Raw genomic sequence first — 14,383 nt, 5'->3', positions numbered from 1 at the left:
AGTGCTATTAAGTCAATTGGGAGTGAAACTCACTATGAACCAGCTGAAGCAGCATAGATTTTAATGTATTCAGAAGTCTCTGCAGTCTCTCTCATGCATATTCTTAAGTTGTAGTTACAATAAGCAGTAGCAGAAAGTGATAAGCAACATCAGCTCTCTCCTGGGTTTTATAGTAGTCTGCAAAAATGCTAGTTATTTAGCACAGGCATCATACCAGATGTTGTGTGGAGCGTTTTCTAGTATATAGCACTTTCACATGGAATGTTAAATATATCTAATGCACTCGCTTCGTGAAAGCTGACCAGTGCATCAAATAGAACTTTATGTATCTGTGGGTGCTTAGTTTTTGTCATTGTAAAAAAACCCTGTGCATAAGTTACCTTCGTGCTACATTAGAGAATGACACATTTAGGATCTTTCACACATTCTGTTGGTAACTTTTGAAAAGTACTAGAAAAAAATTACTAAAAGGAGGTGTAGAAAGATGAGACAATTAAAACCACTATCTCTTAGCCAGTGATAAACTAGGTAGTATTGTAGGCAAAAATTTAAAATGCAATATGAACATTTAGCTACACAGGTTGTGTGAAGTACTTTTCTTGTATATATCTCTACATATATCTACCAGCAATCACTTCCTTACCTACTGGTTTTCCTTTACATGTAAACAACAAAACCATGGTACGTGCCATTAATTTAAAATAGGTAGGAATACTACAACATTCACTTTGAAATATATTTTTATGGAGTACCAAAGACTGGCTTTCATTACTGATATTTACTGGGGTTTAAAAAGTTTTAAAGACCACATTCATCATTTTGAAATTATTTTGTTTTCACCAAATGCATTTAGAGATGTTCTTTTTTTTTTTTTTTCCAAAAGATGTGACAATTTTTTTATGCTTTTGAGGAAAATATTTTATTCAATGTGCCAGTCGAAATTATGAATGCAGAGAAACTACAAGAGCAAAATGACATAGTATGTGTTTCATATCTTTTCAGTAATGTTGTAATAGCATTAAAAGAAACAGCTTCTCACTGCCAGGTGGTAAATTTACCACTTGAAATATGACAGATGTTTGTGGTCCAAAAAACAAAGACAAAATTAAAAAACAGCTTTCAAACACTGGATGCAAAAGAACGTCTTCCCGCAGACTGCAGCAGCAAATAGATTTTGGACAACCAGCTGGATGATGAGTAGGATTCCCTAATAGTCCTGCCTTAAGGACTGTTCTTAACAATTAAAACTATTTGATTTTATTGTTTTTGACACGCATAACAGCCTGGTAACAGGTGTGAGAATCTGCTTAGAAAGAGAAAAAAGAGAATGAAGATGCCACAGAAGTCTGGCAGACCGGACAGAATAATTTTCTTCATAATTTTGCTGACATTTCTGTAGGTGCCACAGTGATTATTTTATTCTATGTAAAAAAAACCCAAAAACCAAAAAACAGAGGTAATTCTAGCAAGCTAAGAAAGAGTAGGACCCTTTCAGGGTATATCAGCAGAGTAAACTCATACCCTCTGAGTTTGACAATGTTCTCAATATCATCATCATCTTCACATTATTGGATGGGATCATGAGATAAAGTCAGATTATTGTTATTGTGAGGGAATGATTTCTCCAGTACTGCTATTAGTATATATATCTTTACCAAGTGTAATTCTGAATAATTCAACTTTCAAAGGCATGTCAATATTTGGTTTCTCAGAGATCAACAGGCACTGCAGATAATACTATAGGATTCCTCTTCCAGAGAATTCAACAGAACTTTAGTGCACCTTCTAATTGCATTATTTGACTTCAGAAATCTACTCTTCTCTCATATGAACTCTTCTCTTCCTCTTCTGTGAATGCTGACATTAGCAGCAGCAGCAGCAACAGTAACTAAAATATTACACCGTGTTTGCTGATAAAGGCAAGACGAATCTGGCTCACAGAGGCAGTTTGAGTGGATTTGTTAGAAAATATTTTTACTAGAATATGGAAAGATCGTTGAGGTACGCTTATGTACAATGGGAGATGCTTGTATATATGAAAAAGTGCTCAGAATCCATGTTGATTTTTAATGACCTCTTTGAGACTTCAATAAATGAACCAAACCGGATTATGAAAGGTCTTCTAGTGTTTTGGTTGAATTTCTAATTTGACAAAATAAATGCTGCAGGCGGTCACATTAGCCTTAACTCCTCAAATATAGATTTTCTTTCTAAAGAAAAACTAAAACTTGATATAAGCTGTAGAATTCATTTATTACAAATGCATATCAAATTGCAGGCTCAAATCTACTTGTATCCTGGAGAGGAGTGCCTATATGAATAATAATATTTTTAAGACCTCTCAGTCTCAGAGTAAAGACATGAATCAAAGAGTTCTCAAAAGACACTTCTCTAGTAGTATTGAAATTTTTAGATTAAAAACATAAGCTAGTTTCTATCCTATCTGTCAGCTGAATAGATTCAGTAAACAAAACAGTTATTTTTTTGTTCAGTGGATAAAAAAGTTGTAGATTTCTGTTTTAAAAGAATAAATGAAATTAAAAAATATATAGCCTAAGCTGAAAATGATTTCTAGTTTGGTGCAGGTCGGAATAAAAAATTAACCAGAAAAATTTAGAATCATGTGGATCTACAAAATCAGGCTACATGTCCAACAGCAATAAACTTTAACGATTGCTACAAGTGTTGAGATTTGCCATAACAGAAAGAAAATATCACGTATGGGTTTTCTGCAGTAAAGTTATTGGTTTTCACTGACTAATATCATCATAGCTTAATCAGAGTTTATGCGTGAGTCAAAAAGATCCTGACATTATGCATATACACAGATAAGCACTAATTCCTTCATTCTGTACATGGGTAATTGCACAGGACATTTCCTAGTGGCCTGGTGCATATCAAGAAATCTGGTGATCAGATCACAAATATTGTCCTCTCTCCTAGGTTCTCCTAGAAAATGAGTCCTTGAAATTCACACATAAGAATAAGAGAAAACAGATTTCTGCTTTTGCAACATTGGGCTTCTGCCAGCACATGATCTTTAAAGAAGTGAATGGAGAAGAGAAAGTACAGAAAACAGATGCATGCAGCAAGCAATCATTTATAATTGGTAAAGCATGTTTCTTTGAGTGACATTTTACAAGAAGGATGAAATAAAGAGTTAATAATTGTTATCATAAATGCTAGCACAGGATGTCAGGGTCTTTCATGGCAGGAGGTATGTCTCAACCCCCAGAACAGGACAAACATACATTGCATGTGTTCAACAGCAAGCAAATTTTTAGCAAAGAATAAATATGCAGTCATCCCCAGTGAACTCTATTGTTTTCAAAGTTACAAAGTTTGAGTTTCAAATATTAACCATGAAAATCAGAGCTAAAAGAGTGATGTGTAGGTCTGTGATTTAAAGTCTGTCTGATACTAGGTCCTGGACTGCTAAATTAGGAAGATAAACTAAATGATACTTGTGTCAAAAGTTAAAAATCAGCTACTGCCAAGATCTTACTGATGGCTCAGGTGATACTGACAGTCTTAACCAGTACTGATCCTGTCCAGTGAAATAAAGTTATGTTGAATCTTATGTGAAAAGATATGCTTTAAAGATTAGGAGTTATGAACGAGGATTTTGGTCAGGGGGTGAAAAGGCTGAACTTGCTAGTTAAAGCATTTTGCTTCAGTCCATTCTGTGTTCTGATCCAACTTACATACAGACTCTCTGAAATGTTTTCCAGTGCAACCCACACAGGAAAACACATATTAGGCTAGAAGTGTGATTCTTCAGTAGTATAATGTCTGCTCCTGTTCTTGTGTGGGTTGTTTACAAGTTTATGTATATTTGGATAGGTTTTTTTTAAAACTTAAACCTAAAGTGAAATATTATCAGAACTCTGCAAACAGTGCATGTTTCTTTGAACTTTGTTGTAACTACTGAAGTCAAGTGTATTGCCTTTAAAACAAATTCCAACAATTACTGGAATAAGCATTAATGTATTTGAGAAATCACATGACATCACATTTCATATATCACGTGATGGTTTTAAAGTCAGATACATGTTCACATTTCTTCTGCAATAATGTTCAAATTCTGAGTCTAATCTGATTAATTTAAATGAATTTAATTTTAAAACTGCCAATTGCTAACTGAGTTGGGGTGAGAAAATGGTTTCTCATAACAGTGGTAAGTCTTCAGACTGTGAAAAGTATTCATAAAATCCAATTAATTTAGATTAATTTATCTGCCATTATTTAGTGAATGATTTTAAAATTACTCTCAAAGAATCATTATTAGCTTGAATGACCAATCTTATTTTTTAAAAAAGGAAAAAGTTAATGGGTGAGTTTGGACAGTTCTATTGTAAATAAGAAATTAATGTTTTAATGTAGATACTTCTTTGAAAAATCAACCAAAACCATTCAGAAAATGGTCCACAAAAACCTATGCATAAGTCTTTGTCTTATCTTTTGTGCCATTCTGTTCCATTATGTCCATTTTGACTGTGATTACTAGAAAAATTCACCATCAGTTTAAAATTTGATTGAAAATTCAGCATTGTTTATTTACATGTGCTGGAACAACAGTGTGCAAAATATATAATTATAGAATAATTTTAACAAAAGGCTTTCCAGGAACTGTCAGGTGTCTCATGCATTTAGCTAAATAATAGCTATAATGTGCAAGTGTGCATGTACCTTTATATATAATAAATATAAATAATGGTTTTGTGTGAGTTGGCAAAAAAAGCGAAGAATTATGCCAGCACCAGCCATCTCACTGGAATGAAAAAACAAAACAAAACAGAACAGAACAAAACGAAATAAACGCCTACAAATAAACTAAATAAAACAGTAATAAAACAGTCAAAACAGTGACTTGGTTTTTTTTTTGTGAATAGACACATTGAAAGTTGTCCAATCAAATTATAGGAATGTATCATCTCTACAGTTTTTAGTCAGTGCACATATATAACTAATGGAGGTTTTCCATTGTAATATTTTACTTCCTTAGTAGAAAAACAATGTGCCTTTGGTGAATTCTCCCAGAATTTTCCTACTTCACAAAATACGAAGTAGCTACAAAAAATACTTCATTATGAACATGATTAACCCATGGCAGAGGGTTGTAACTAGATGATCTTAAGGTCCTTTCCAACCCTAACCATTCTATAATTCTATGATTCTATAATTCTCTGATTCTGTGATTGTTTTCTATTTTAGTACTTCATTGTTTTGGACCAGAACGTGCTGATTTATTATGATCCCATAAGAAAGGCACTAAGACTCTTTAAAGTGTCATTCAAAATGCCATTTATTAACATTTATTATTTATTGTTAACACTATAAAGAAAGAGAGGAGAATCAAAGTAATCTTATGTCCCTTCAGATGCTGGGAACCTTAATTTGTGCAGCATCAAATGAGCCTTCAGTCATGGTGCAGCACACTTATGAAGATCCTATTCACGAAGGGTTACCCTCTTTCGGTACTTCAGGGTAGTATAGCGATTTTCTTCAAATGAAACAACTCTATTCATCATTTCTACTGCCAGTTGTGCAGGCCTGAATACGCAGGCTGCATATGCAGCATAGCATGCACTTGCTCCTGCTCAAGTTCACAGTTACGTGGGTCATCAACTCCTCCATGTACAATGGTTTCCAGTCAGAATCATTCTAGTCATGAACACCTCGATATTTTGACAACAAAGGGTAGCTTTAGAATGCAGTCTGATATGTCCTCTGAGCTTCTTCATCACTTCATTTTATGCTTCTATACTGCTTTTATAAAACAATGATGCAGTGATTTTCCTTCCACTTACCTTTCTGTATCTGCTACCAACAAAAGATGCAGTTATTACTGAAATTTTAGGAAAATTTGGGTGCAAGATGCAACTTCTTAGTTGTGATCTATTGTTGGTTTTGATACAGACAGTTCAATTCTAGGCAAATTCATTCTTTACAGACAATATTCTAAACTATCCTTTCACACACATTGCAAACAGTAGTCAGGGAATAATTGGTTATGTTCTGATGTTACCAGCTCCATCACATTAACACATTTCTAACATTCTACTGCAGCATTTCATTAGACATAAGAAATATTGTAACAGACATCTGGCAAATAACATTTTCATCTCACTGACTGGAAATTTCACATTAGGAATCCTGAATTACTAACCAGAATTGCAATAAGGTGCATTAAGAATCCAGGCTTTTCCCAACATTCCAAATATCTTTTGATTCTGTTTTATTTTATACTTGAGAAAAGCTACCAAGATTTTCCTGATTTATTTTGGTTTATTTTATCCATAACAAAAACTACCAAGGATCCCCCCACCTAAAAAAATTATAGGTATAGATGTCAAATCATTTGAATAGGAACCAAGCAACTAAAAGAGCTGTAGCTATCACGGTAGCCCAGCAGCAAACTTTTATTTATAAATATCAAATATTTGCTCAAGCAAATTCATCGTGTATTGAACTTTGAATTTTGTAGTTTAATGAAGACAGAAAGGATTTTTGGCTAAAAATTCAAGTCAGAAATAGGTTTAAGTATACAATTTTTTAACTTAATACTAATTTCTATATTTAAACAGTATGGTCCAAAAATATAACACACAATCTTCTTCGTAACATTTTTCCTTTATTGAATTTCAGTCACCTTGATGGAGTAACTAATGATGGGCATGAATTAAAAAATCTATTACACACATATCTTACACGTTATCTTGCCAGATTCTTTCAGATCTACTGGTTTAAACCTTCATCTTATTCTTAGAAATATTTCTTTTATGTCTTAACTAAAACTAAATAGAACCAAAGAGCAGTTACAACAAGCTACCTAAATCTGCATAATTTCCTCCATAACTACTGTGTGCTGGGAATCACAGTAATATAGGTAATTCCTAAACATTAGTTTATTGGTTGAATAGACTTTTAATGTCATGAAGATTAGATGGACTGCAGTTGGATGCAATCATATTGTAGAAAATGAGCAGAAAAAAGTGAAAGAACGCTTGCAATTGTATATTCTTGACCCAAGTAAACTTCTTTTTCCTTAGATCAATATTAACAACCAAAATTTTACTGTTTGTAAGTGGACATTTTAATTTTCATGGAAAGAAATGTCCATATTTTGACTGATTTGTTTTCTACAAGATTATATCAGGGAATTATAGAATAATAGAATACCAATGACTGTTTCAGGGTTGCACTCTGCAATGTAAATTTGCTACCTCAAAAGCTGTACTAAAAACACATCCACATTCCTATCAGGTTTATATCTTAATGTATATTTTATATACCTTTTTTTTTGGGGGGGGGGTTAGGTTTTTGTTTGAGGTTAGTTTTGTTTTTTTGGGGGGAAATGGCTTTGTTACTTCAAGAGAGAGAACTTTTTAATTAGTGAGAATCAAACCTTTTCTTCTCCCAGTTTCTGATAGGAAAAAAATTTAAAAATGGCAATTGTTTTTCACTAAGGTCACAAAGAGGGAAAAAGAGCTAACAGAGGACTTTCCTTCTGATACACCACTCACTCCATCACCCACAAAAGCAAACAAATATCCTACTCAGTGAGTTTTCTTAAAAAATACATATATACTTAATCAAAACTGACTTTTCATTGGAAACGCATCTGTAAATGAGAAATACTTTGAAGCTGGGATTCTATAGTCCATAAGGATTAAGAGAAACACCGGTTCTTACAGACTCTGACATACACTTTGTATCAGTGAAATTGATTGGGGAGAGTCCTTTTGCCTGTCTGACACTGTAAGAAAGAGACAAATCTGCTCAGTTCAAAGTACAGACAATGTTTTTCACTTCCAATGAAAAATGTCTTCATTGGAAGACACTAATGATTACAAATCTATTATTTTAAGCAGTATTTGGATTTTCATGGTGGGACACTTCTGAGGACTCTATTGCAGTTTTCTTCCCAGCTCCTACTAGATTGCACTCAGTACTGGTGGCTGAATCCTTTAAACATCCTGGAACATTGCTGGCCTAAAGTGTTATTTTCAATTCCCATAAGCAATGCTGTCTGGAGATACTATCATCTAGTACTGAGTTATTGCGAACACCACCAAAAGCAACAATCAAGCTTTCGTTAATGTCTAAATCAGACATTCATCATTTTAGCTAGTGATTATTTTGATTTCCACTTCTTTCCTTTTTACAGTTGTTATGTTTCAGCTTCTGTTATACTGAGCCCTTGTGATAATACTCCAAGGATTAAGAGGTGAAAATAATAGATTAAATTTTACAGAAGGGTCATATAATTTTCTTTTCTTTTTGTTTTTTTATTGTTTTTTTTTACACTATGTTTGAAGAGACATTTATTTTTTCACTGTAGGTTGGTAACAAAGAATTTTGACTAGGACAAACACATGGATTCCAGAAACTGTAAAATCTTGTAATATGAAAGGATAAAATCACTTAAAAACAGGTCTGTTGAAAGACAGAGTGAGCAGAACTAATCCTATACAGCTGTGGTAGAACATCAATGCAATTTGTTCAAAGATAATGATCCTTTATAGAAGTTACAGAGACACCAGCTTTTTCACATATCAGACAACTGGAAAACACATATGAGTACTTGCACTGTGATTGTTTTTTTTAAGACTGCTGCAGTGTCAAACCTGTCTGCAGACAAAATCACAATTAAATTCCACCCTAAAAGCCAAATAAATGGTCTTTCAACAAAATCAAATTCTCATAAGGTTCCTACCAAATTCATGTTATTTGCTTTCTAATTTCTCTTCTTGTCTGAAAATCGTTGATCAAATCTACATAATGTCAGGTGTATAGCACCTATCTAATAGTGATAGAAATTAATTTATATTCCAATGTTCAAGCAAAAGAAATAGTATTTTTAGTTTATTTATTTTTTCCATGTTGGAAGCAACCATGTGAAATTGGTAAACGAAGTTGTTAAGGAAAAACTCCTTACTGTCAGAAGAAAGACACTTAAATACTTTTATGTCAGTAAGGAACAATATAAACCTAGATGCCATTAGTTATAGTTTTCTTCATAGCTACTTTTAAGAACTAAAATGACAAGCAAGAAAATTTCAACTCTCATGGCATAGGGAACCTAAGTTTTGTGGGGAAGATTGTGGAAGTTTTTATCTCTGTTGAAGTGCAAACTGTTGTGAATCTTCTCAGCTTGGACAATTTTGCAAGCAAGAGCACTATGATCTACCTAACATTGTGTCACAAGTTTGGCACATAATAGTGTGTGGAGTTACTCCAAATATATTTGTGCAGCCACTGAAATTGAAGACAAGCAACAGATACCCAAAGAACCTGACTACTCACAACTGCAAGTACCTTGCATTCCCAAATGCAACTTGAAACCTTGCAAACACTCAGTATGTAGATGTGCATAAATGAAAGAACTTTGTGGCAAACTTCTGTTTCTTTTCATTTTGGAAATGTGGCTTATCAGAGGAGCAAAGGACTTTATGCTGCAGACAATTCTGGGAGGAATGTTTCTCTGAATTCCACTGTATTCACGTACACATAAAATATCTGTTGTTTGATTGCGTAGAATCCAAGCCTGATAAGAGTGTATAAATGAAACAGGTTGCTTAGCACATTCTCATTGCTTTGACAATAGTTTTTCTCCCCAGGAGGCTCATAAGACCATTCCATATGCACACTCATCCGAGAAACAAAACGTCAACTAGTATTTACTTAACAAGACACTCATTGTATAATCTTTATCAAGAGATTGAGTTCACAGATTTTCTGCACTTTTGACATATGGAGAGGCATAATCCATAGATACACCCAGCGTTCATAGATTATGTAAGCAAATTATGGATCAGTTACTGGGTAATTTCCAACCTAGCTATTATGCCAACTGTTAAGTCTTTCATGCTGAGACTGAGCAAATGTGCCTGAGCCCTTATGCTCTACTGGAAGGAAGCAGGATTGGATTCACTGCCCTGCGGATTTGTCTGTGTTGACCTTGCTGTGCACAGAACCACTCTCCAGAATGACTGGGAGAAGTTCAGATCCTGAAGATTTGGATTCAGTGCATGAACTAAATACGGTAATTTTCTGCTCTGTACCTCATGGAATTATTTTGCAAACCTTTATTTACCATTTTAATCTCTTGAAAGTATTCTAGATTTCCATTCTAGCAGGGTTTATAAACCACAGTGACTTCTACACTGGCAAAGCAATACCCAGTTTTGTAGTTAAACCTGTTGGAGTGGGATATTTAAGCTAGGAACATTTACTAATCACAGATTATTTGTTGAACAGATGTACTTGATGAAAGAAAAGTGCATACCTTCGTTTATCACAATTGTATCATTTTACAACAGCATAAAAGTGAGAAGTCTAATGAAGACTGAAGGCAATATTGGAGAGCCAACAGCAACAACAGAAAGATCATTCTAAAGACTACGTTTTTACCTAGTTTTATTTCTAGTTTATGGAAGTACAATAAATATATTTAAGTCCTTTACCATTAGTCTATACTTAATGAGTGTGCTGGAATTTTTTTCAGTCCCTGCATTTCCTGGATCCCTCCCAGTCAACTACGACAAAGTTACTCTCTGACTTTTGCTTTTGCTTTGATGTTTTTCTTCTTAGTCACATTGGAAAAATCTCAACTGTTGACCTGTATTACAAAACCATACTCCATTTTTCCCCAAGACACAACCGCTTCATTCTGGCAATTTAATGAAGGTGGGAAAGGGCAGATTTTTTTCCCAGGAAATCAAAAAATAATGTGATTAAAAGATACAATGAAATACCAGCTTTTGGCTGGTAAGTAACCATTGTAAACCAAATCATGAATATGCACAATTTGTAACTCAGTCCCAGTTTAATAACTAAGTAAAACAAATTAAGGTCTTTACGATGCTTCTAAACTGCAAAACTTTGGTGTGAGAAAACTCCTCAAGAAACTGGAGGAAATGTGGCCAGTTAGAAATTTCATGTAATTACTAATTATATGAAATTACTAATGTAAACATTAGATACAATTTAGCTCCCTGCTTATTTCATGATGCATCACCTCTCTCTATGGTATCATAAGTTTTGCAGCTTGGTTGAAGTCTCAATCCTCTTTCCATGACAAGTAAGGGCTGTCTTATTTTGCATGCCTATTTTAAATCCACTTTCTTGGAGGACAGTTTGACAATATGAGTTTTTTTTTTTTCTTTTCCGTAAGAAGTCTGACATGAAAAAAGAGTAATTCCCCATTAAATGAGATTAGATGGAAATTGTCCACTATAGCTCACTCATCAAGCGCGTGGTGAAAAACATAAGCTTTTGACTCATTCCTGGCGACTGAGAAAATGAAAACTTCTTATTCTGTAACTTCATGACAAATGTGGGGTTTTTTTCCTCCAAGACTTCCTCTCCCAATAGAAAAAAAGTTTATTCTTTTGAGGTCAATATCTATTTTATTTTTATCAAAGGTCTTGGGAAGTGCATCAGTCTATGCAGCTTATGGACAAGCATTTAGAAATAGATTGAATTTCTGATCTATTACTATGTCACCTTAAGTTTGATGTCACATTTTGCTGAGAATACAAGGATTGCCCAAACTGGGATGTTATACAGGATCTTGTACTGGAAAAACATTTAATTCCTTCAGCCTTTCAAACCATAAATAAAGCAAATAAAAGATGGTGGAGTAGGACCTTACACTCACAGTAGCTAAGAGATAATTCTCTCAACTTTTTTGAAGTCTTTTGCACAAATTACAAAATCATTGTAGTTTAATTTTTCAACAGAAGCTGTAGTTGCCATCCTGACCTATAAAAGATGAAAGAGAAGGTTTTTGTTTTCAGCTTCTCACTGCTGAATATTCTGAGCCATTATAGATGGTAAGGATTGCATCAACTCTTTGTTTTCTTCCTTTGGGGCATCTTCTGTCTTACTTGTGGATTAGCTTTCCACCTTGTATGAATAATTAAGTCAGAAGATTTAGCAGCCTCATTGCTTGTACAAGAACATGTGCTAATTCAGGAATTCAGGAGATAGTTGTACAGCCATTGTAGAGACCTGTTGCACCCATAAATTCAAAGTATACTTAGCAGGGTATAACTGGTATTTTCTTTCTTTGAAGACAGAAATAAGCACATTGAAATAGATTAACCAGTGACAATGTATAACATTTTATAGCAAAGTTAAGCAGAAATTTATACATAATAAACAATACACAAACACAAAGGTATAAATAGAGGCTTGTGGTATAATTTCACAAACCGGGTACAGCAAAATATGTAACATGTAGCAGAATTTGCAAGGTAAGAACAAAAGATGTAGAACAGCCAGGATATATGACTTGTGAAACCTGTTCAGCCAGCCATTTTTGGCTAGCTTTTCATAAGACAGTCAAAAAGCACTTATTCCATTGAAGTGGTAAAATGCTTCCCCAATGCTTTTGGTGTGATTAGTCACAAAGCAGTTACATGGACTGATCAAGTTACCTAAGACTGAAGTGAGCAAATAGACCAAGAATATAATTACAGAGGTTATAAGAGAAGAAAAAAGGCAGCATTGTCACATATTTCAGATACCTTTCTGACAGAAATCAGAATTAAATTAAGTGTGACTAAATGAAATCAAAAGAGGAATTTTAGAGGCAATATTAAACTACCCAATCAGGAATTTTTACAGGATTTGCAAGCACAGAGGTTATCCAGTCTCACTTTATACCCAACTAATAACTGATCTTATCAAAAGATTAAATTATTTCCACTGTCTCATCAGTTCAAAGACCTGCTCAATTTGAGGGTGAGGACATTTACAGGGTTGGAGAACAAGCATATGCTTGCTTGTATGTCCCACTCACTGAGCAGGTCAATTGTTTCTCCACCAATTTTGTGAAAAGAGAATTCTCTACTGTGAGGAACTGCCTTATAGTACAGGTGTTAGTCTAGTTCTTCTACAAAAATCCTGCTAAGAAACCAGATTTGTGGCACTGGTATGGAGCCTTGCTACCATAGCTGGTCTCTCAGCACAGATATAAATAGTGATATCATAGAGGATATTCTACTGTTGTGTAAAATCATCATTGTAAACCCTTATGTTTCAGAACAGATGTAGCAACATATCAAAAACGTTGAATAAGAAAGGTTTGGAAGCAACCTCATAAGTCTTTGACTTCAATGTTCTGTTAAATGTAGTCATACAATATAATCTCACCCAAATGGGCACTCTTCAGGCAAGAAAGATAGAATCAGAGAATCATAGAATAGTTAGGATTGGAAAGGACCTTAAGATCATCTAGTTCCAACCCTCCTGCCATGGGCAGGGACACCTCACACTAGACCTATTCATTTTGCTATGTCTGTTTTGGGCAGATAAAGTATCCAGCTGGTTCAGGGACAGACCATCATCCACAGGTATATTTGCTGCAAATCAGGACAAGAGTGTTAATTACCAAAGGAGATCTGCAGGTCCCTGTAGCAGCACAAGGCAGCTGAGAGAATAACTGAACTGATAAAGCAGATGCAGCTAGTAACTCAGTTTCAAGCATTTGATATTTTTGTTAATTTTGTATGGTTAAGTCTAGCTGGGAAACAGAAAAAAAGCAAGAACAGCACACTACATTTTCAAGAAGTTCTGACCCGAGGGAATGCTGAAATTTTCTTCTTTACAGTAAGGCTGATATGAATGAAATACTGAGCAGTTATTACTGAAACAACCATGTACAGTACCAGATAACTTCTTTACAAGGAAATGAGAAATATCATCACTCATATGCCCACATATTTCTGCCTAGGTAGTCATTTAGTTTGATCATTGGTCCATAATAATTTAACTTTTCCAGCACACTATGAGATCTACCAATATTTACTGTCTGCACAGACCTCGGAATAGCACACACAAATATTATAACATGCTTGGGGAAAAAAAAAAATCCAAAATATATTCCTGTTCCTACATGTTAACTTCCTTTATGATGCACTTTCCAGCAATTGCTATTATTTACCTTTTACCAAAACCGGGACAGTCACCTAGATGAGCTGGCTGTTAATCACTTTGAGGGGTGTATTCTTTGCTAGGAAAAAAAGTGCCTGGATGGCCACACCCAAGGAGTGGTGGGGAATGGAATTAAATCCAGTTGGCAGCCAGTCCCAAGTGATGTCCCCCAGGGCTCAGTACTGGGGCCAGTTCTGTTCAATTTCTTAATCAATGATCTGGACCAGGGGATCGAGGGCATGCTCAGTAAGTTTGCAGATGAGTTGGTTGGGAGTGCTGATCTGCTTGACGGTAGAAAGGCTCTGCAGATGGATCTAGACAGACCAGATAGATGGGTTGTAGTGAATGATAAGAGGTTCAGCAAGGCTCAGTGTCAGGTCCTGCACTTTAGCCACAACAACCCCATGCAACATTACAGGCTTGGAGAAGAGTGGCTGGA

Source organism: Strigops habroptila, chromosome 1 (genome assembly GCF_004027225.2).
Source record: "Strigops habroptila isolate Jane chromosome 1, bStrHab1.2.pri, whole genome shotgun sequence".
Lineage (NCBI taxonomy): Eukaryota > Metazoa > Chordata > Aves > Psittaciformes > Psittacidae > Strigops > Strigops habroptila.
The sequence above is the reverse complement of the archived record's forward strand: the minus strand, read 5'-3'. Positions refer to the sequence as shown.